This window comes from Panthera tigris, chromosome D1 (genome assembly GCF_018350195.1).
Source record: "Panthera tigris isolate Pti1 chromosome D1, P.tigris_Pti1_mat1.1, whole genome shotgun sequence".
NCBI lineage: Eukaryota > Metazoa > Chordata > Mammalia > Carnivora > Felidae > Panthera > Panthera tigris.
The window spans coordinates 69418145-69437864 of NC_056669.1; the positions used below are offsets into that span (position 1 = coordinate 69418145).

Consider the following 19720-nt stretch of genomic DNA (forward strand, 5'->3'; position numbering starts at 1 on the left):
AATCTATAGGTGGTCAAATGTAATGTTTGTGGTAAATATGATATATTTTCCTCTTAACATTAGGAATTTGAAATATTTTTGTGTTAGTCTTTCGATATATTATGGAGTCAAATGCACAACTTCCATGAATTGCTAAGCACAATTTTAGTTGTGTTGGAAAAGTTCAAGAAGCCCGGTGTTTGGTGGTACACTTAAAGTATTAGTACGCCTATGTATATTTGAATCCTATATTTTCACTTTTCCTTTTAAAAAAATTTTTAGTATTTATTAATTTTGAGAGGGAGAGAGAGAGCACGTGCAAGTCGGGTAGGAGCAGAGAGAGGGAGAGAGAGAGAATCCCAAGCAGGCTCTGTGCAGTCAGTACAGAGCCTGATGCAGGGCTTGAACTCAGGAACCGTGAGTTCATGACCTGAGCCAGAATCAAGAGTCAGACACTTAACCATCTGACCCACTCAGGTGCCCCTGTATTTCACTTTTCTGAGTAAGTATCAGGATAAAAATTTCATGTCTTTAAATGAAAACATTTTCATTAAGGTAAGGAGAAAGCATTGCACAATAGTTTAAGAAAGAATCACGTGGCTTGTGACAACTACTTTGTAAAAATTATTTTCTCCCAGAATAGAATTGAAGATATGGATTTACTACAAGCAATTAGCAAACTGTTAATCGGAGCTCAACCCTTCTTCGTAGGCTTTACAGTAGAGAAGTTACCCCACTGGTACAGGCCTTGAGGACAGAAACAAAAACAAAGGGAAATGGATATTGCTGAAAACTTTAAATTTTCTTGTCAGCAGATAATCTTAATTCTGTAGAATTGACATTTACTTTCTAACGGAGGAGAACTTGACTTTTTAAGATGTCTTTTGTTTTTTTACATCACTCCAAGGAATTTGGAGTCTGAATTTTGTTAATGGCTAAGACTTTCCAGGATAATGAAGCCTTAGAGCACATGCTTATTGGAGTATGTGTACAAAATAGTTATGTAGTGCCCCTAAAAGAACTAATGAACCTATTGAGATTCCTTACCACCAAGAAGTATCTCAGACACTGAGGAAGATAGGATTCAGAGAGTTAAGTATTCGTATGCCAATGTCTGTGTAGGCAAACAGAGTGCCCATTATATCTCCTTCAATGGGTGCTCACAACAGGGTTGGACACTAGCATCTTTTATTGAAAAAAGAAATGTTAACCAAGATGCTACAGCCATTCTTTTGTTTGTGGAAAAATGCCTCATAAGCCTTAATTTTTGAAAAAGGAGAAAGGAACCCACTATTCTTACCAGCTTGAGTACAGTAAATAGTGTACATTTTGAGTTTGCATTTTGGCCCCTTGTTTGTTGCTTACAGCTTACTTGCAGAGGCAGTTGGTTTTTTTTTTTATGTTGAGTTTTGAAACAGCAAATAATGATTGCAGAGTTATTAAAATATAGCAGAAAGACACAAGACCAGTGGTTCCCAGTATGCCTCCAGATGGAAGACAATCAGAAATCTTAAAGTATATATACTCTTCATAGTCAAACTGAAATGAGTTGGCTTGCTTTTGGCCAGAAGTGTGTCAACTCCAAGTGGTAACTTACTTATTAGAAGTTGACAAGTAAACAAGCAAAAATGAAATTTTTATTCAGTAAATGAGGTTGTTTGGTAAAAGGCAAAATATTTCAAAGTATGAGGCCCATGCAGCCATTTTTTTTAGTTTTGGGTGGCTGAAAATATGTAATAAGAAACAACTCTTTGTTGTTCCCTAGGGCCATGAAATAGGTCCAACACGGATTAAATAGTTGGCAGTCTCAAAAGTAATAAATTTGTCATTATTTCACCATGTTCTTCGTGGCAGGTGGTGTTGTCTGAAGATGGTCTTACCAGTATCTCCCATTGCACATGCTCTTTCATTGTGACCTTGACTCTTCTCTCATCCTGAGGTGGGGTTTATGGCCCCTCCCCTTGAATTTGAGTGGTCTTGTGACTCACTTGTAACCAGTAGAATGCAGGAGTAGTTATACTTGTGTGACTTTCAAGGCAAAGTCAGAAGAGGTTAGAGAGCTTCTGGCCTAGCTCACCAGAATACTGGTTGTGAAGCCTGTAGCAGCTTTGTAAGCAAGCTAGCCTGAGACTGCCATGCTGCAAAGAAGCCCAAACTACTTCATGTGGAGAGATGCAAAGGATCTAAGATCCTGAGCTAGAACTTTTCAGCTAGAACTGTTTAGTTAATCCTTCCCAAATTCTTAACTCAAAAATATCGTGAGAGAGATTAAAATGGTTATTGCTGTTTTAAGGTACTGAGTTTTTTAGTGATTTTGTTACATAGCAGTAGATAATCAGAGTCCTGCTTTTCCTGAATCTGCTACTATATCTTGAGATTTGACAATGTGCCAATGCACAGTAAGGAATACACCCCAATGATTGGTTCTGGGATCTCAGCATTAACTTTATTTTGATCTTTGACTTTTGGAATATAAAACTTTTTTTTTTCTGTTTTATCCTGCGCCCATTTGGAAAAGCCATTCCATTTTTACGTATTTAGTAGAGTGTATTTTGGTAACTGAAGCTGTATCATGTGTGTTGGAAAGTGTCCATGATATTATTGCATGAGAGCACATGCATCATCTTTAGAAGATCTTTCCACTGTACCCTAATTTTAGTTGCTATGATATTTGGCTTTCTATTAGTTTCTTAGGACTGCTGTAACAAAGTACCACAAACTGGGTGGCTTTAACCAACAGAAATTTATTGTTTCATAGTTCTGGAGGCTAGAAGTCTGAAATTGAAATCCATGCTCCCTCTGAAACCTGCAGAGGAATCCTTCCTTTCCTCTTCCTAGGTTTTTGGTAGCAATTTTGATGTTCTCTGGCTTGTAGCTGTATAACTTTAATCGCTAGTTTTGTTGTCACATGGGAGTTCTCTGGAGTTCTCCCTGTGTATCTCTGTGTCTTCACATGGCCCTCTTCTTATAAGAACACCGGTGATAATTGGATTAGTGACCCACTCTGCTTTAGTGTGACATCATTTACCTTAACTAATTACATCTTCAAAGATCCTGTTTCCAAATAAGGTCACATGCTGAGGTACTGGGAGTTAGGAATTCAAAAGATCTCTTTTGGGGAACACAGCTCAATCCGTAACAGGCCTCAAGGGAGATTGGTTTTAACCATTTACGCATTTTTACTCCAGATTAGATGTGAAGGGGGTTTTTCACCAGTACCTATGAAGTCTGTTCTCTGCGCATTAAGTTCATCTTTTCGGCATGCACACATAATACACATAAAATTTGATTGTAGTTTTTAATGGTTTAGGCTCATTGACCCTTTGAGAATCTGATAAAAGCACTGGATTCTTTCCCTAGAAAGATGTATGTGTATGCTTGGGAGTGCGTACTTGTGCACATACACAACAACATTTTGTTTTAACGTGTTCTTGGACCTCTACCCCTATCCCTGCTCCCCAAAGCCTGTTCATGAACTTCTGGATTAGAGAGTTAACTAATTTAGGTTACTTAGAGATACCTAATCCCCATCTCTTTTAGTGGAAAAACAAAAGGAAAAACAAGAAGCTGAGGCGATCCCTCATGGTTATTGTAGCTACATGCAGTTTTCTGGAGGATTTTCATTTTTATGTGATATTTATCATGTGCTTAGTCTCTTCCTTCCCTTCCTGCTCCCCACCCCCATATAAAACCTTTAGCTAAGGAAAATTGTAAACAATGTTATACTTTTCTGTAGAGAAGAATAGTCTAGGTTCTTTTAGACGTGGATCAATATATAAACAGACTTTTATATCTTGCTACAGTGTTGGCTTAGCTCATGACCTCTTTAAATTCTCTGTTATTTTTTGATTATTACATCAAAATTATTTTATAAAGGATAGTAATCTAGGGTTTCTGAGTCTGCAACAAGAGTGTATCCTGTGCTCTTCTTCACTTGTAGCCTTTTCTCCAACATAATATTGCCCAAACCTCAGCCCTGAACATTTTAATAGGCTTTCCTTTTAAAAGTAACAGATTTTTTTACACACTTTGAAACAGACTATAGGTTATGTCTTCATTTTGCATTTAGCCTCTGGCGTATTTGTTTCTGAAGCCTGGCATTCATGTATTGGCTTGTTTATGACGATATTACATCAAACAAATATTTACTGTCTGTTTTACATGACACATATGGTAAGTATAGTAGTTGTGAAATCACAGGAGATGAATTTTCAGACCATACTGGTTTCCCTTTGATGCCTTTCTCCTTTGTATTCATTTTTCTGAATATGAAATATTGGAAATCATTGTTTAGAATAGGGGTTGACAAACTGACTTTCACACTACCTTCCTCTTTGTGAATGAAGTTTTACTGGAACATGTCCATACTCATTCATTTACTTAATTATTCATGGTTGATTTTGTGCCCCAAATCGCAGAATTGAGTAGTTGGTATTAAGATTGTATGAATGGCCCACAGAATTGAAAATATTTATTATCTAACCCTTTACAGAAATCTTTGCTAACGGTTTGTTTAGAATATTTTGTAATTCTACCTTCTAAGGATACTTAAAAATTTTTTTTCTACTTTTTAGTTATGGAATCTTAAGGGTATTAAAAGACCATTTAGCTCAACTTTTTATCTAGTGTTTGAATTTCCTTTGGTGTTGCTACCACATGGTCGTCCAGATTAAAGGTCTAGGACAGTGAGACAAAACGGGATTAGATGTGCTATGTTAAACACAGAATAATAACCCCTGGTTGGAAGTCAGTGACTCCCATTGAAAAGATAAATGGACTATCTTATTCTTTGTCCATTGGCTCTCCCTGCTGTCTCCATTGGTAGGTTTTTACTTTGGGTTTGTTTATGTGGTGAGGGCACAGAGGAGCCAGATTTTAATAGGAGGACCGCTAAATGGACCCTTATTTCAAGATAATAGCTATTAAGTGGTAGAAATTTATAGGAAGATTGATTGAATGGTGAGACATTAACTTGAGACTTTCATATTCAGTGCTTAGTTTTCCTAAATAAATTGATAACTGCTAAAACATAGAACTAAGTCCTTACAAATATACTTTGTCAGATTTTACTGTTTGTGTTAAAAAATGCTGGTGCAGAAAGAAACATATACAGGTAGAACAAGTCCAGACTTCACTGCAGAACTGTATTTGGTAGTTCTGTGTACTTGACAACTTAGTGAACATGGTGAACATAGATGAGCTCTCGGGAGATGGAAGAGAGGTGCATCTGATCCCAAGGTCAAGATTATCCTAAAGAGGAATGAATTTCTCACATTGCATTCAGGAAATCCAGTCTGTTAGAGTCTAGTTATTCAACAGTTTCTTAGTTAACATCTGGTTTTTAATCTAATCTAATAATTTTCCATCTAATAAAGAGAAGGAATGAAAATGTAAGTTATAAAGATTAGCAGAAGATAATATCCCCCCTGCCTTTTTTTTTTTTTAACACTACCCTTTTTACTTTTACGACGATTTGTCAAGTGCAGCTCAGTCTCTCTGTCTCTGTCCCTGTTTCTTGGTCTGTCTCTCTCTTGCCCACTGTCATATCTCGAGAGTGTTCTTTTTGCTGTAATAAACTTTCCTGCTTCTGTTGCACAAGAAAAAAAGATTTGTCAAACTTTTTTCCTAACAGTGAAAATGAGTTTGTAAATAGAAGACAGAATATAGTGGAGACTGAGAAGAAAGAAAATTTGTGCTTTCGTATATTTTTTGGTACCCTCTGATTTTTCTATTTTATAAAAAGTGCTTTAAAAAATATATAACACAATGCACCTAGTACATAATTTAACAATGTACAAAAGGATATGTAGTGCAAAGTAAATGCTTTTCATCTCTGTTCCCCACTTACCAAGTTATCCCTCCCAGAGATAACCATCATTACCAATTTTTTGCCTTTTTTTTTTTTTTGCCAGAAATAATCTATGTATTTATAAGCATGTGCATACTTTTTTTCATTCCTTTTCTGTGTCATAAAGGGTGGTGTATCATATAGGATATTACTTCTTGGCTTTTAAAATTTATCTTGAGTGCTATTTCTTATCAGTATACATATGTTGAACCGCCTCATTACTTTTTGAGATGCAGAATATGCCATTATAGGGATATGCCACTTTGCTATTCACCTGTTGGTGGACATTTAGGTTTTCAGTCTTTTGCTATCTATGTTGCATTAAATACATCATTGCACACACTTGTAAGAATAGCTGCAGGATGAACTTTTAGAAATAGAACTGCAAAGGTAATGAACATGTAAAATTTGATAGATATTGTCAGATTCCCTCCCATGGTTTGCACTAGTTTATATTCCTACCAGCACATAAGAGAGGCTGTTACTTGTGGGGGCACCTGGCTGGCTCAGTTGGTAGAGCATGTGACTCTTGATCTTGGGGTCATGAGTTCAAGCCCCACGTTGGACGCGGAGCATACTTAAAAAAAAAAAAAGAGAAGAAAAGAGTGTTTTACTTGTGTAAAAACTCTATCAATTTTTTGGTCTTTGTGAGTCTCATAAGTAAGTGAAAAAATAAATCTTGTAGTATTCATTTGCATTTTTCAGAATGAGTAAGATTGAGCATTGGTTATAGATGGAACGTCACATTTTATGTTAAAGACCATGGATATGTAATGTAAAGGTGTGTGTGCATGTGAAAGTGGGGGAATAGTCTTGATATTTTTTGTTCCTTTTTGTCTTGTTAAGTAAAACAGATTATTACAGATTGTTAAATAGTCTTGGCACTCAGGATCACTGGGTCTAGTACAGTCTTATCAGTCAGTGTGGTTCCTGGCATCACTTAGGAACTATTAGCAATGAGGAATCTCCGGCTCATCCTAGACCTGTTGAATCAGAATCTGTGTGTTAACAAGGTCTCCAGGTCATTTGTGTGCCCATTAAAGTTAGGGAAGCACTAATAGAGAGATTCACCTGGCCTAAAAATAAGGCTGGAGCCTCCCAAAGAGGGTATACAAATTAACCTTTTGGCTGGGCAGGGGGTGGTGGGGGGCGGGGGGGGGGCAGTGGCTCATGAACTTGGTTCTAAATTTGACTGGTAAAAATATTTAAGGTGTGAAATTTTGTGCCTTGAGAAACGGGAGCAGGGGTCTTTGGATACAACTTTGTCACTAGAATGTTTCATTTCCACAGGGTCCAGAGGGTCCAGAATTTATTAGGATTGAAATAAAATTTTGAAATAGGGGCTCTAGGTTTAGGGCCAGGTTCTGGGGAGAGGTAACTGGTAAGAAAGAGCTAGGTCGGCTAAGGAGTTCTAAGCGTCTGACTAGATTTCAGCTCCGGTCATGTTCTTATTTATGGTTTGTGAGTTCGAGCCCCAGGTCGGGCTTTGTACTGATGGTGTGGAGAGCCTGCTTGGATTCTCTCTCTCTCTGCCCCTTCCCCATTTGCACTCTTTCCCTCTCTCAAAAATAAATAAATAAACTTAAAAAAAACAACAACAACAACTGGGAATCGGGGAGATTTGGCCTGGGGCAGAAGTTGCCACCTTCTGGTCTAGACTCATTCTGTGAGTACAGGGAATTATGCAGCTTTTTGAGCAGGTGGATGTGTCGTCTCAGAGGCTCTTGTGGAATTATTTAAACTGATAGTGAGATCTGGGAAAAAGGCATGAAAAAACAAAGCACCTTTTAATGATGTAGGAAAAAAGCATCTGGAAAATAAACTTTTTTTGAAGTCTAATACAGAGAAATTCACAAGTACAGTTTAATCCGTGGTTAATCATAAAATGAATTCACTTATGTAATCATACTCAGGGCAAGAAATAGAATATTAGAGCCCCAGAAGACCACTGTGCCTCCTCCCTTCTCCCTAGCAGTGACCACAATAGCTTGACTTCTGACCCCTAGATTAATTTGCTTTTATTTGAATTTTGTATGAACGGAATCACACTAGCTGTATTATTTTGGCATCTGGGTTCTTTGACTAGTATTGAGAACTCTTTCGGTTTCATTGCTATATAGAATTTTTCTGTTAGAGTATGCCAGTATTTATCTATTTTGTTAATGAGTATTTGAGTTTTTCCCACTTTTAGGATGTTGCAAGTAATACTTCTTTAATCTTCTTGTTCTTCACATCTTTTGGTGTTCGTTAGTAAATGTCGCCAGTTTTCCAAAGTAATTGTATCCACTCTTGCTGTACTACTAGTGTTGGGAGTGCTCTAGTTGTTCTGTACCACCGTCTGCAAGTTTGAGACCCTCCAGGGTAGAGGGATTACCTGGGTTGCTCCTAATAAAGCTGCCTTGGGACTATAGCCTGATTTCCTACCTTAGGAAGCATTTGATGGTTTGTTAACCCTGTTAGCCAGTAAGTAGGCATGTCTTGTCAGTTGTTGTCAGGCCCTCAGAGGTTTGGTTTAAGCCTGCTTCTGCTAAAATCATTCATTTCCTTCCCCAATTAAAAAAAAAAATGGGTATATGTACATGTGAATATACCAGTGTCCTGTCCAGAGATAAAATAGCTGTTAGTCTTACTTTGGTAATAAAATTTTTTTCTACTCTAAAAATTAAACTCATAATTAAGTGATTTTTTTTTTTTTTCCGGAAAAGACCCCTAACACATTTCTAGACTAAAATATTGTAGTTTGGACTGACTGCCAAGGGATCGTACTGAGAATCACTGCCAAAGAATATGGGGAAGATGAATAAGAAAATATAATTACGTTTCTCATCATTTGTGTATTACATTTAATCCTTACACAGATGCTGTGAAGTAAAGGGAGGGTTGGGTATGCTATCTGTATCTTAGAAATGAGAAAACCAAAGAACCAAATAGGTTAAGTAAGTTCACCCCCAAGATAAATGGGTGAAACTGGATTCCAACCCAGCTCTGTTAGACTCAAAGCCCAGGGGTTCCCACCATATCAGGGTCATCTGAAAGTCGTTTCCACAAAGGGCCTACATTATTTAGCAGGAAGCAGTTTATAGCAGAGCCTGATTTCATACAGTACTGAAAATGGGTTCACTAGAGATTAGTTTCCTACTCATTGTAGGGGAGGAAAAACTTTCCTTCTCCCCTCTTGAGTTCTATGGCTGGTGCCTGTTAATTAAACTGACAAGAGCCAGATTAACAGGAGGAGAGGGGTGTGTGTGTGTGTGTATTTATATATTATATAAATAAACACTTTTTTTTTTATGTGGGCTAGGGCTTCACAGAAAAGACATGAAAAACCAAAAAGAGGTGGTTAGACTTGAGAGCTTATATACCATATTAACAAAGGGTGATAAATTATGAAGTGATGGTGGGAGAATGGGTGAAATAGGTAATGGGAATTAAAGAGTACACTTATTGTGATGAGCACTGAGCAATGTATATAATTGTTGAATCACTGTGTTGTACACTTGAAACTAATATGACACTGTATGTTAACTGCGCTGGAATTAAAATAAAAAAGCAAATGAAGTTAATTAAAAGTGCAAAAACATTATGAAGAAGTGACTAGACAAAGGAAAAGGAGTTTGGGCTTCTAAAAGCAGTAAATTGTAGGAAGGTAAATATATGAGAAAAGTAATAGAAGATAAGGGTTATTTTAGTAACGTTTGTTGGTGCTGACTCATCTCAGTGCTAACTTTACATCTTCTTCATGACCATAAAACTCCCTCAGAGTCTTCATGGCAGTCCTCATTTCTCAGAAGTTTCTGCTTTTAATCAGATAGGGGAAGTTCAGGGAAGACTTGTTTCTGTATCTGTTAAATCTCGATTGCTCACAGTAATCCATATGGCAAAGTGACATATTTAAGTGTATATTCTGATCCACCATGCTCCCTCACACAACACTACGATTATTCATAGGCAGTTAAGTACAATACATGTTTTCAAAGTTCACTGATCCATAGGATTACTTTGGTATAGATACCTGCAGAAACATGCTTGAATTTGTTGCTTATCTTAAGACAGACCCCAGAGCATCTTGTCTTCTACCCTGTCTTACCACCTCTACTGACCTGGGTTTTTTGTTTCTAACATTCCAATGAACGATTTTATCTAGTAAGGTCTTGGCAGTGGGCTGGGTGCAGTGGAGTTGGAAATAAATCCACTAACCTTTGATAAGGGCATATTTCTATTTTTTAAAAATACTTATTTATTTTTGAGGGGCAAAAGAGAGGGGGGACAGAGGATTCGAAGTGGGCTCAGCACTGACAGCAGTGAGCCCGACGCGGGGCTCGAATTTATGAACTGCAAGATCGTGACCTGAGCCAAAGTCAGGTGCTCAACATACTGAACCACACAGGCGCCTGATAAACGAGTATTTCTGAGGATAATGTCTTTTTATTCAGACTGATAGTGAAAATAATTAAGCCCATCTAGATGGTCTTTGAGTCAAATTCTGTTTGATGGACCAACTTCTTATGTTCTCTTTGTTGGCTGCCCTCAGGGAAATCCTGGTAAATCTAATTGCCTTTAAATTTTAATTAAGAGTCTACCTGACCAGTTAATAGTTACATTTCTATTTGTGTTGCTGGTTTGGCCCATCAACTTTTTAATGTATGTGTGAGTTTATGAATGAATTAATGAGAGTACGAGCAGTGGAGAGGGGCAGAGGAAGAGGGAGACAGAATCCTAAGCAGGATCCCATGACTCTGGGATCATGACCTGAGTGGAAATCAAGAGTGGACTGATCCACCCAGGTGGATGGGTGCTTTTATTGTCTATTCTGCTTTTATTGTCAAATGATTTGGAATTTTAAGAATTCTTCTACCAGAATTTGCCTTTTTTCATGTTAACATTTTCTGTGAAGCAGATTTGTGTCTATCATATGTCTGAAGGCCCTGTAGGGGAAAATGCAGTTCTGTTTACTCCTGTAGTGAATTGTGCAAAATGAAACAGACCTTCAAGACCATCTTTTCCAACTTTATACTTCTTCTGAACCTCTTTTCCAGTGCTGTGCACTCAGTCTTTATCAGTGAGCTGATGCCTTTACCTCACCACTAAGGGCAAGTAGAAACTTTATTCCCCCCTGCAAAATGTGGGATTTAGTGTGAAGATATTGCTTCAAATTTGGCTCTGCCCATGGGTGTGCTGAGTGACCTAAGGCAAGAAAATTATTAAGGAGGCTTGTGGAAAATTATATCTGAAAACATGAGAGATACAACTTTTTGTGCTTAATAGATTTTCCTTTTCCTTTATTTTTATTATGTATTTTTGTCATCACTGGTGAGTCTTCTGTCAAACTTTGGCTTCAAGCCCTTGGAATTGCCTCTCATTCCTTCTTCCTACCTTGCCCTGCTCTCCACATAATTGTTCACATTTGTCTTTCTTCTAAGCAAGTGTCTGAAACAACTAGTTGACAGAATATTAAGACTTTTAATTACAGTTTTCAGCTCTAATTCAAGGAAAGGAATTCCTATTTCTTGGTACTGAAGAGCTGCTTTTTTTTTTTTCTTTGCTAGATTTTTGTGGCTTTCTGAATATTCTAATACCCTAATCTCTCACTTTAATAGCTTTATCTATTGAAAGAACTCCTTTAAAAAAAAAAAAGTTGAAATCGGAGGTGTAGGATCTGCTCTTTACTTGTTTATCTTAACCAAGTTTCTAAAACTAATGAGACAGCATGATTAGCTTTCCACTAATATTAAGACATTTATTATGAGAGTACTGTTATGTTGCAAGGGTGCAGTTTATATTGACTGAGTGAGTGCTATCTTGAAAGTTCTCTATGGTTTCTCCATTTGTGGCCATTTCAGGCTCTTTTTGCCCATAAGACCTATTTCACGTTCCCTTTTTACAGATAAGGAAACAGGTTCAGAGTAGTAATTTTATCTTAGGATCTCATGGCTTCAAAGTGGTACCATCTGGACTTCAAGTGAGTGAACGTAGGAAGTGAGTGAATGTATCTTCATTTAAGTACATTTGTAATATGTTTTCTTAATGTAAATATAAATACATAATATAAAAGCACCAGGAAAACCCACTTTGGCAAGAATACCTTGAAAGATTAGAAACATTTGGTACCCAGCATTTTTACTGGTCTTTTGAAAGATTTCTGCCTCTTTAACTTTTGAACCATAAGAGAAGGTTTGTTTGTTTTTTAATTTTAGTTGACACACAATGTTAAATTAGTTTCAGGTGTACAGCATAGTGATTCAGTAACTTTATACATTATCTTCTGCTTACCCCAAATGTAGCTACCAACTGTCACCATACAACTCTATTACAGTACCATTGATTAAATCCCTTATTCTGTACTTTTCATCCCTGTGACTTATTCATTCCATGACTGGAAGCCTGTACCTCTCACTCTTGCTTCACCTGTTTTTGCCTATCACCCCACCCCTCTTCTCTGGCAACCACTAGTTTGTTTTCTGTGTGTATGGGCCTGTTTCTACTTTTTGTTTGTTTGTTTTGTTTTTTAGATTCTACATATGAGTGAAATCATATGGTATTTGTCTTTTTCTGTCTGACTTATTTCAATTAGCATAATACTCTCTAGCCAAGATATGCTGAGTAATGTTCCATTGTATACGTATATCACATCTTCTTTACCCATTCATCTATGGAGACTTAGGTTGTTTCCATATCTTGGTTATTGTAAATAATGCTGCAAAGAACATAGAAGTGCATTATCTTTTTGAATTAGCGTTTTTGTTTTCTTTGGGTAAATATCCAGTAGTGGAATTACTGAATCATAGGATAATTTTGTTTTAATTTTTTGAGGAGCCTCCGTACTGTTTTCCATAGTGGTTGCACCAATTTACATTCCCATCAGCTGTGCAGGAGGGTTCCTTTTCTTCCATATCCTCACAAACGTTGTTTGTGTTTTTTGTCTTTTTGCTGCTAACCATTCTGACAGGTATGGGGTGATATTTCACTGTGGCTTTGATTTGCATTTCTCTGACAATTAGTGATGTTGAGCATCTTCTCACATGCCTGTTGGCCATTTCTGTATCTTTGGAGAAATATCTATTCAGGTGCTCTGCCCATTTTGGAACGGATTGTTTTGTTTGTTTGTTTGTTTGTTTGTTTGTTTCATTGTATAAGTTCTTTATGTATTTTGGATATTAGCCCCTTACTGGATATATCATTTGCAAGTACCTTCTCCCATTCAGTAGGTTGCCTTTTCATTTTGTTGATGGTTTCCTTTGCTGTGCAAAAGCTTTTTATTTTGGTGTAATTCCAGTAGTTTATTTTTGCTTTTGTTTCCCTTGCCTGAGGAGACATGTAGAAAAATATGGCTAAGGTTGAAGTCAACGAGATTACTGCTCATGTTTTCTTCTTCTAGGAGTTTTATGGTTTCAGGTCTCATATTTAGATCTTTTTTTTTTTTTTTTTAATTTTTTTTTTAACGTTCATTTATTTTTGAGACAGAGAGAGAGAGAGCATGAACAGGGGAGGGGCAGAGAGAGAGGGAGACACAGAATCGGAAGCAGGCTCCAGGCTCTGAGCCATCAGCCCAGAGCCCGACGCGGGGCTCGAACTCACGGACTCACAGACCGTGAGATCGTGACCTGAGCTGAAGTCGGACGCTTAACCGACTGAGCCACCCAGGCGCCCCTCATATTTAGATCTTTAATCCGTTTTGAGTTGAGTTTTGTGTATGATATAAGAAAGTGGCCCAGTTTCATTCTTTTGACAGTTTTTTCAACACCATTTGTTCAAGAGACTGTCTTTCGCCATTGTATGTTCTCGCTTCCTTTGTCATAGATTAATTGGCCATATGAGCATGGGTTTATTCCTGGGCTCTCTATCCTGTTCCACTGACCTGTGTGTCTGTTTTTGTGCCAGTACCATACTGTTTGGATTACTGCAGCTTTGTGGTGTGTCCTAAAATCTGTTGATTGTGCTAGCTCCAACTTTTTTCTTCTTTCTCAAGATTGCTTTGGCTATTTGGGGTCTTAAGTGATTCCATACAGATTTTAGTACTATTTGTTGTAGTTCTGTGAGGATAAGGTATTTTTTAAAGAAAATACTCAGCTGCCACCGTTAAGTGATGTTTTCTTGAAGGCATCTCAAGAACAGTAAAAATAAATATGAGTCACATTTTATAGCCCCTCCGCCCCAGCACGCAGGAATGATAATGTTGCAGTTTTTCCTCAGCATTGCAGTGCTGCAGCTGTTTTTCAGCAGATGATAGCTTTTGATGTCTTGCTATGTAGAACTCACACAGTCGAAATTGAAACAGCATGCTGTAGGATTGGCAGCATTTTCTTTCCTGGCATTTTCTAGTAGCTTCTGGCTACATTGGCAGGGCTATGTGGAAGATGTTACAAGTCTGGACTTGCCTTAAAAGAATTCTCATTTGTGCTGGCTTTGTCAATAAGTTAGCAGTAGGGTGAAATAAATGTATTGGTGGATGGGGGGAGTCAAGGATACTTAGAGTTTGAAAATGCCTATGCTTGTAAAGTTTTGGTGACATTGTGATAAAGTGGGAGATTTATGGGAATTCTGTTCTTTCTTCCGTGAAGAAAACCGTGTAACTCACATGTAAACAGTACCTGAAACTGGTAAGAAGCAGTTTCATCCTGAAACTGTCTTAGCAAGCAGCCTTTCTACTGCTACGCTTGAGGAGAAAGAATTAAGTTTGGTAAAAATTTTCTATTTACAGATTTGCTTTTGAGGCTTTAGAGGAAAGACATTGTAGATGAGGGAAAAAACATGTAGTTGTGTTAGTTTAGGGTTGAGCCAATCGCATATTCAGGCTATAAACCCTCAATTATTAAAGGAAAAACTGCCTGATATTTTTTCTGTTTTAAATGCATATGTACACCTGTGGGAAACTTTCTTGTGCCTGGTATCTAATAGGTACTTAAGAAATGTTTATTGAATACATTTTTACATATGAAGAAAATGAAGCTCAGAGAGGGAATTAGATGACTTGTTCTAGGTCATATTCTCAGCACACTGTGGTTAACATTTGTAATCAGCATATAGTTGTTATCAATACCTACTGGATTTATTAGGTATATTGATGCAGTTTTTTTCATATCTCCCGTCAGTGGGCTGTAGTTTTAATTAGGCTTTCGGTCACTGAAATCTTGAAATAGTCTTGCTTAGACCTGAAGCAGGTTATAACTAGAGTAGCCATATAATTTACTGTGCAAACTAAAACACTTCAGAGGGCTATACTCAAAATTCAGGTGGGATAGCATGTACAAACCAGCTTTGTTCCAGGCAAACTAAGACCTATGGTCACACGACGTTTTTATTTTTTAAAGTAAACTTTTTATTGGCATGTAGCATACATTCAGAAAGTCCATAAATCTGAGTGTACAGCTTAATGAATTTTTAAAAACTGAGCCAACCTGCATCAAGAAATAGAACATTACTAGTCTCCCAGAAGCCCCCTCCCACCCTCTTCTGGTCACTGCCTCTTCTTTGCAAGATAACCATTCTTTTAACTGATGAGTTTTTGTCTGTTTTTGAACTTTATGTAAGTGGCATTATGTAGTATGCACTGTTTGTGTCTGGCCTCTTTGGCTCAGCATTCTTGTGGGCCTCATCCATGTTGTATGTAGTGATTGTTCCTTCATTTCATTGGTTTTTTAATATTTCATTGTGTGAATATGCTATAATTTATACAACATACTATTGACAAACATTGGGGTTGTTTTAATTTGGGGCTAACAGGAATAGTGCTCCCATGAACATACTTGTTGATGAGTCTTTTGGTGAATGTATATACTCATTTCTCTTGGGTATATAATTAGAAGTGGAATTGTGAAGTATGATATATGAATGTTCAGCCTTAGTAGGAATGCCACTTTTGCTAAGTGTTAAACCTGTCTGTACTTCCTCTAGCAGTAGGTGAGCGCTCCAGTTTCTCTGCATCCTTACCGATACTGTGTATTGTCTGTCTTTTTCATTTTAGCCATATTGGGGACAGTGTAGTGGGATCACATTGTGATTTTAACTCGATAACTACAGATGGTGAGTTCCTTTTCATGTGCTGATTGACCATTTGGATCTTCTTTGGTAATGCCATTTGGATTCTCCTTTATGTTTGCCTCAAGCCTTTCCCATTTTTCTATCAGTTTATCTCTTCTCCTTGTTGAGTTGTAGTTGTTTATATATTCTGGGTGGTAATCAGTTGTTATTATACATACCACAAATATCTTTTCCTCTAATTTGTCTTTTCTGCTTATTACAGTGTTATGGGATGAACTTAATTTTAGTGTCCTCCAGTTTATCGATATTTTTCTTTTGTGGTTAGCACTTCTTGTGTCCTATTTAAGAAATGTTTGCCTACCCCAATATCATGGAGATGTTCTTTGTCATTTTCTAGGCCTGTAATTATCTTACCTTTCACATTTAAGTGTATAGTCAATCTAGAGTTCATTTTTTGTGTGTAGTGTGAGGTAGAAGTCAAGATTCATTTTCTTTTAAGTTTCTATTTATTTATTTTTTTAGTGATCTCTACACCCAACATGGGGCTTGAACTCATGACCCTGAGATCAAGCGTCACACGCTCTTCCGGCTGAGCCAGTAAGGGACCCCCAAAATTCATTTTCTATATGGATAGCAAATTGACTGCATTATTCTTTGTCCTGGTACCACATTCCTGCAGCTTTATAATACGTCTTGATATACGGTAATGAAGTTCCCCAGCTTTGTTGTTCTTAGTACTTATCTTGGCTATTATTGGCCCATCGTATTTCCGTAACATTTTAGGATCTTAGTTTCCATCCACAAAAACAGCTTAGGTTTTGATTGGGATTGTATGGACCCTAAGGATGGTGAGTTGACATTTCATTTATTTAGAAGTTGTCTTCTAATCCAGGCATGTAGTAAATCTCTTCATTTATTTAGGTATTGTTTAATTTCTCTCAGTGTTTTGTAGTTTTCAGAATAGAGGTCTCAAATATCTTTCAGATTTACTTCTACCTTCTGGTAGTTTAAAAACATATAATTCACCGAGGTAAAATTTACACAATATAATGAACCATTTTAAAGTGAACAATTTAGGGGTGCCTGGGTGGCTCAGTAGGTTAAGCGTCCGACTTCGGCTCAGGTCATGATCTCGCAGTTCGAGCCCTGCATCGGGCTCTGTGCTGACAGTTCAGAGCCTGGAGCCTGTTTCAGATTCTTTGTCTCCTTCTCTCTCTGACCCTCCCCTGTTCATGCTCTGTCTCTCTCTGTCTCAAAAATAAATAAACGTTAAAAAAAAAATTTAAAGTGAACAATTTAGTACAGTTCAGTGTTGTGCAGTCACCACCTCCGTCTAGTTCCAAAACATTTCCATCACTGCAGAGTAAAGCTCCTTAAGCATTTTGTCTCCACTGCCCACTCTCCCACCCCTCAGCCCCTGCCAACCACCTGTATGCATTCTGTCTCTATGGATTTATTTATTCTGGATATTTCATATAAATGAAATCCTGTAGTATTGATGTTTTGTATCTGACTTATTTCACTTAGTATGTTTAAAAAAAATTTTTTTTTTACATTTTTATTTATTTTTGAGAGAGAGAAAGAGAGAGAGAAGGAGAGCAAGCGCATACTTGGGGGAGGGGCAGAGAGAAAATGAGACAGAATCCGAAGCAGGATCCAGGCTCTGAGCTGTCAGCACCAGAGCCTGATGTGGGGCTCAAACTCACAAACTGTGAGATCATGACCTGAGTCGAAGTTGAATGCTTAACCGACTGAGCCACCTAGGCGCCCCTCACCTAGTATGTTTTTGAGGCTCATTCCTCGATTGTAGTGTGTGTCAGGTCTTCATTCCTTTTTATGGCCGAATAGTATTCTGCTGTAGGTATATACCATAATTTGTTTATCCATTCATCTGTTAATGGACGTTTTGAGCTGTTTGTACTATTTGGCTGTTGTGAACAGTGTACTATAAACACGCATGTACTTGTTCGAGTACCTGTTGGCAGTTTTTGGGGCATATGCCTCAGAATGGAACTGCAAGGTTGTATAATTCTGTTTAACTTTTTAAGGTGCCACTACCTTTCCCATAGCAGCTGAACCATTTCATGTTCCCACAAGTGATGTGCACAGGTTTTAGTTTCTCTGTGTCTTCCTTAATACTTGCTGTTTTCCATAGTGTTTTGGTGTTTGGGATGGTATCTTAAATGGTTCCAGTTTTTTGTTACTTCGTTTTCCGTGTCGCTGATGTATAGAAATACATTTGCTTTTTTCCATATAAACTTCGTATTTAGCGACCTTCTTAACTTCATTTAATTCTAATAGTTTATTTATGTGTTTATTGGATTTTCTCTATACATCTGGATTTTGGATTTTCAAGTGCTTTCTTATTCTTCTGTTCCTTTTTCATGTACTTTGCTATTTTATGGATGCAATATTTTTGTGAATGGCTTGGAGAATTTCTTTAGAATTTAAATTCTGTTTAAAATTTTATTGCCCTTGTTTCCTTAGTGGTTGATTCCGTTGCTTTTCATTTTGGTTCTTCTTATTTTGTTAGGTATTTCTTAAATATCTGGTGATCTTTGGTTATCTAGTCATGTTTATGAAGGATCAGGGTGGTTGGTTTTGGGGGCTGATACTGGCTGGCTTCCTCTCAGTTTTTTGCGGTCTGTTTTTCCAAAAGAGCTTTTCTCTGAATGAGATTACTGATGCAGAATTCTGTGTGAGTTTATTTGTTTTTTTAAATTTTTTAATGTTACTCATTTTTGAGAGACAGAGACAGAGCATGAGTGGGGGAGGGGCAGAGAGAAAGGGAGATACAGAATCCGAAGCAGGCTCCAGGCTCTGAGCTGTTAGCACAGCGCCCGAAGTGGGGCTCAAACTCACAGACTGCGAGATCTTGACCTGAGCCGAAGTTGGATACCTAACCAACTGAGCTACCCAGTCGCCTGAAGTTTTATAGTAACTTTATTTTTTATTTTTTTAAATGTTTATTTATTTTTGAGAGAGAAAGAGACAGAGCACCAGCAGGGGAGGGGCATAGAGAGAGGGAGACAGACAGGCTCCAGGCTCTGAGCTGTCAGCACAGAGCCTGATGTGAGGCTCGAACCCATGGACTGTGAGATCATGACCTGAGCTGTAGTCGGATGCTTACTTGACTGAGTCACTTAGGCGCCCCTTTGTGAATTTGTTTTAAGGGCCAACAGCAGCCAGATAGATAGGCTTAGGACCTAAAATTTATTCTAGGGCTCAAGTACTTTGAGACTTTTTTCTTTCGTTGGTTTAGTTTCCTCTCTCTTGATTCTCCACCTCCCCCGTCATTTGTGGATGTCTGGAGCAATGTCAGGCTCAGCCCTACTTTTCTTTTGTCCCTAGCACCCATGCTGGATGTCCTTCTCAGCAGATCTGGATACTAAGCCTTGGGAGCTCAAGTTTATACCGGAAGTAAGGCTGTCTTGAGTGGCTCTGCTGTTCTGTGAGCAATCCTTTAATTCCCTTGATTTCCCTATGACTTTTTTTTAATTTTATTTTTTTATTTTAGAAACAGAGTGTGCACAAGCGGGGGAGAGGGAGAGGGAGAGAGAGAGAATCTTAAGCAGTCTCTACATTCAGCACAGAACCCCAACGCGGTGCTCAATCCCAGGACCCTGGGACCATGAGCTGAGCCAAAACCAAGAGTTGGACACTCAACCAACTCAGCCACCCAGGTGCCCCTGATTTCCCTATGCTTTAATTCAGTTTATTTATCTTTTTATTATTTAAAACTTTATTATTATGTTTATTTATTTTGAGAGAGAGAGAGAGACAGAGTGTGAGTGGGGGAGGGGAAGAGAGAGAGGGAGACAGAATACAAAGCAGACTCCAGGCTCTTGAGCTATCAGCGCAGAGCCCCACATGGGGATCAAACCCACGAGTGTGAGATCATGACCTGAACCGAAG

The 19720-nt window shown here is 37.9% G+C and overlaps 1 protein-coding gene across 6 annotated transcripts in view; it reads left to right on the forward strand.

The window, feature by feature from the left end:
* The window catches only part of FAR1 (fatty acyl-CoA reductase 1), a 74686-nt gene that overhangs the window by 18934 nt on the left and 36032 nt on the right, over positions 1-19720 (forward strand). Inside the window, exon 2 of one of the 6 annotated variants that reach the window (XM_042959339.1) lies at positions 19157-19256. The exons of 3 other annotated variants lie outside the window; for them this stretch is intronic. The gene's annotated coding sequence lies outside the window, so the exon portion shown is untranslated. Of the gene's footprint in view, positions 1-19156; positions 19257-19467; positions 19489-19720 lie in introns of those variants that run through there. 2 more of the 6 variants (XM_042959340.1, XM_042959342.1) reach the window with 2 other exon arrangements.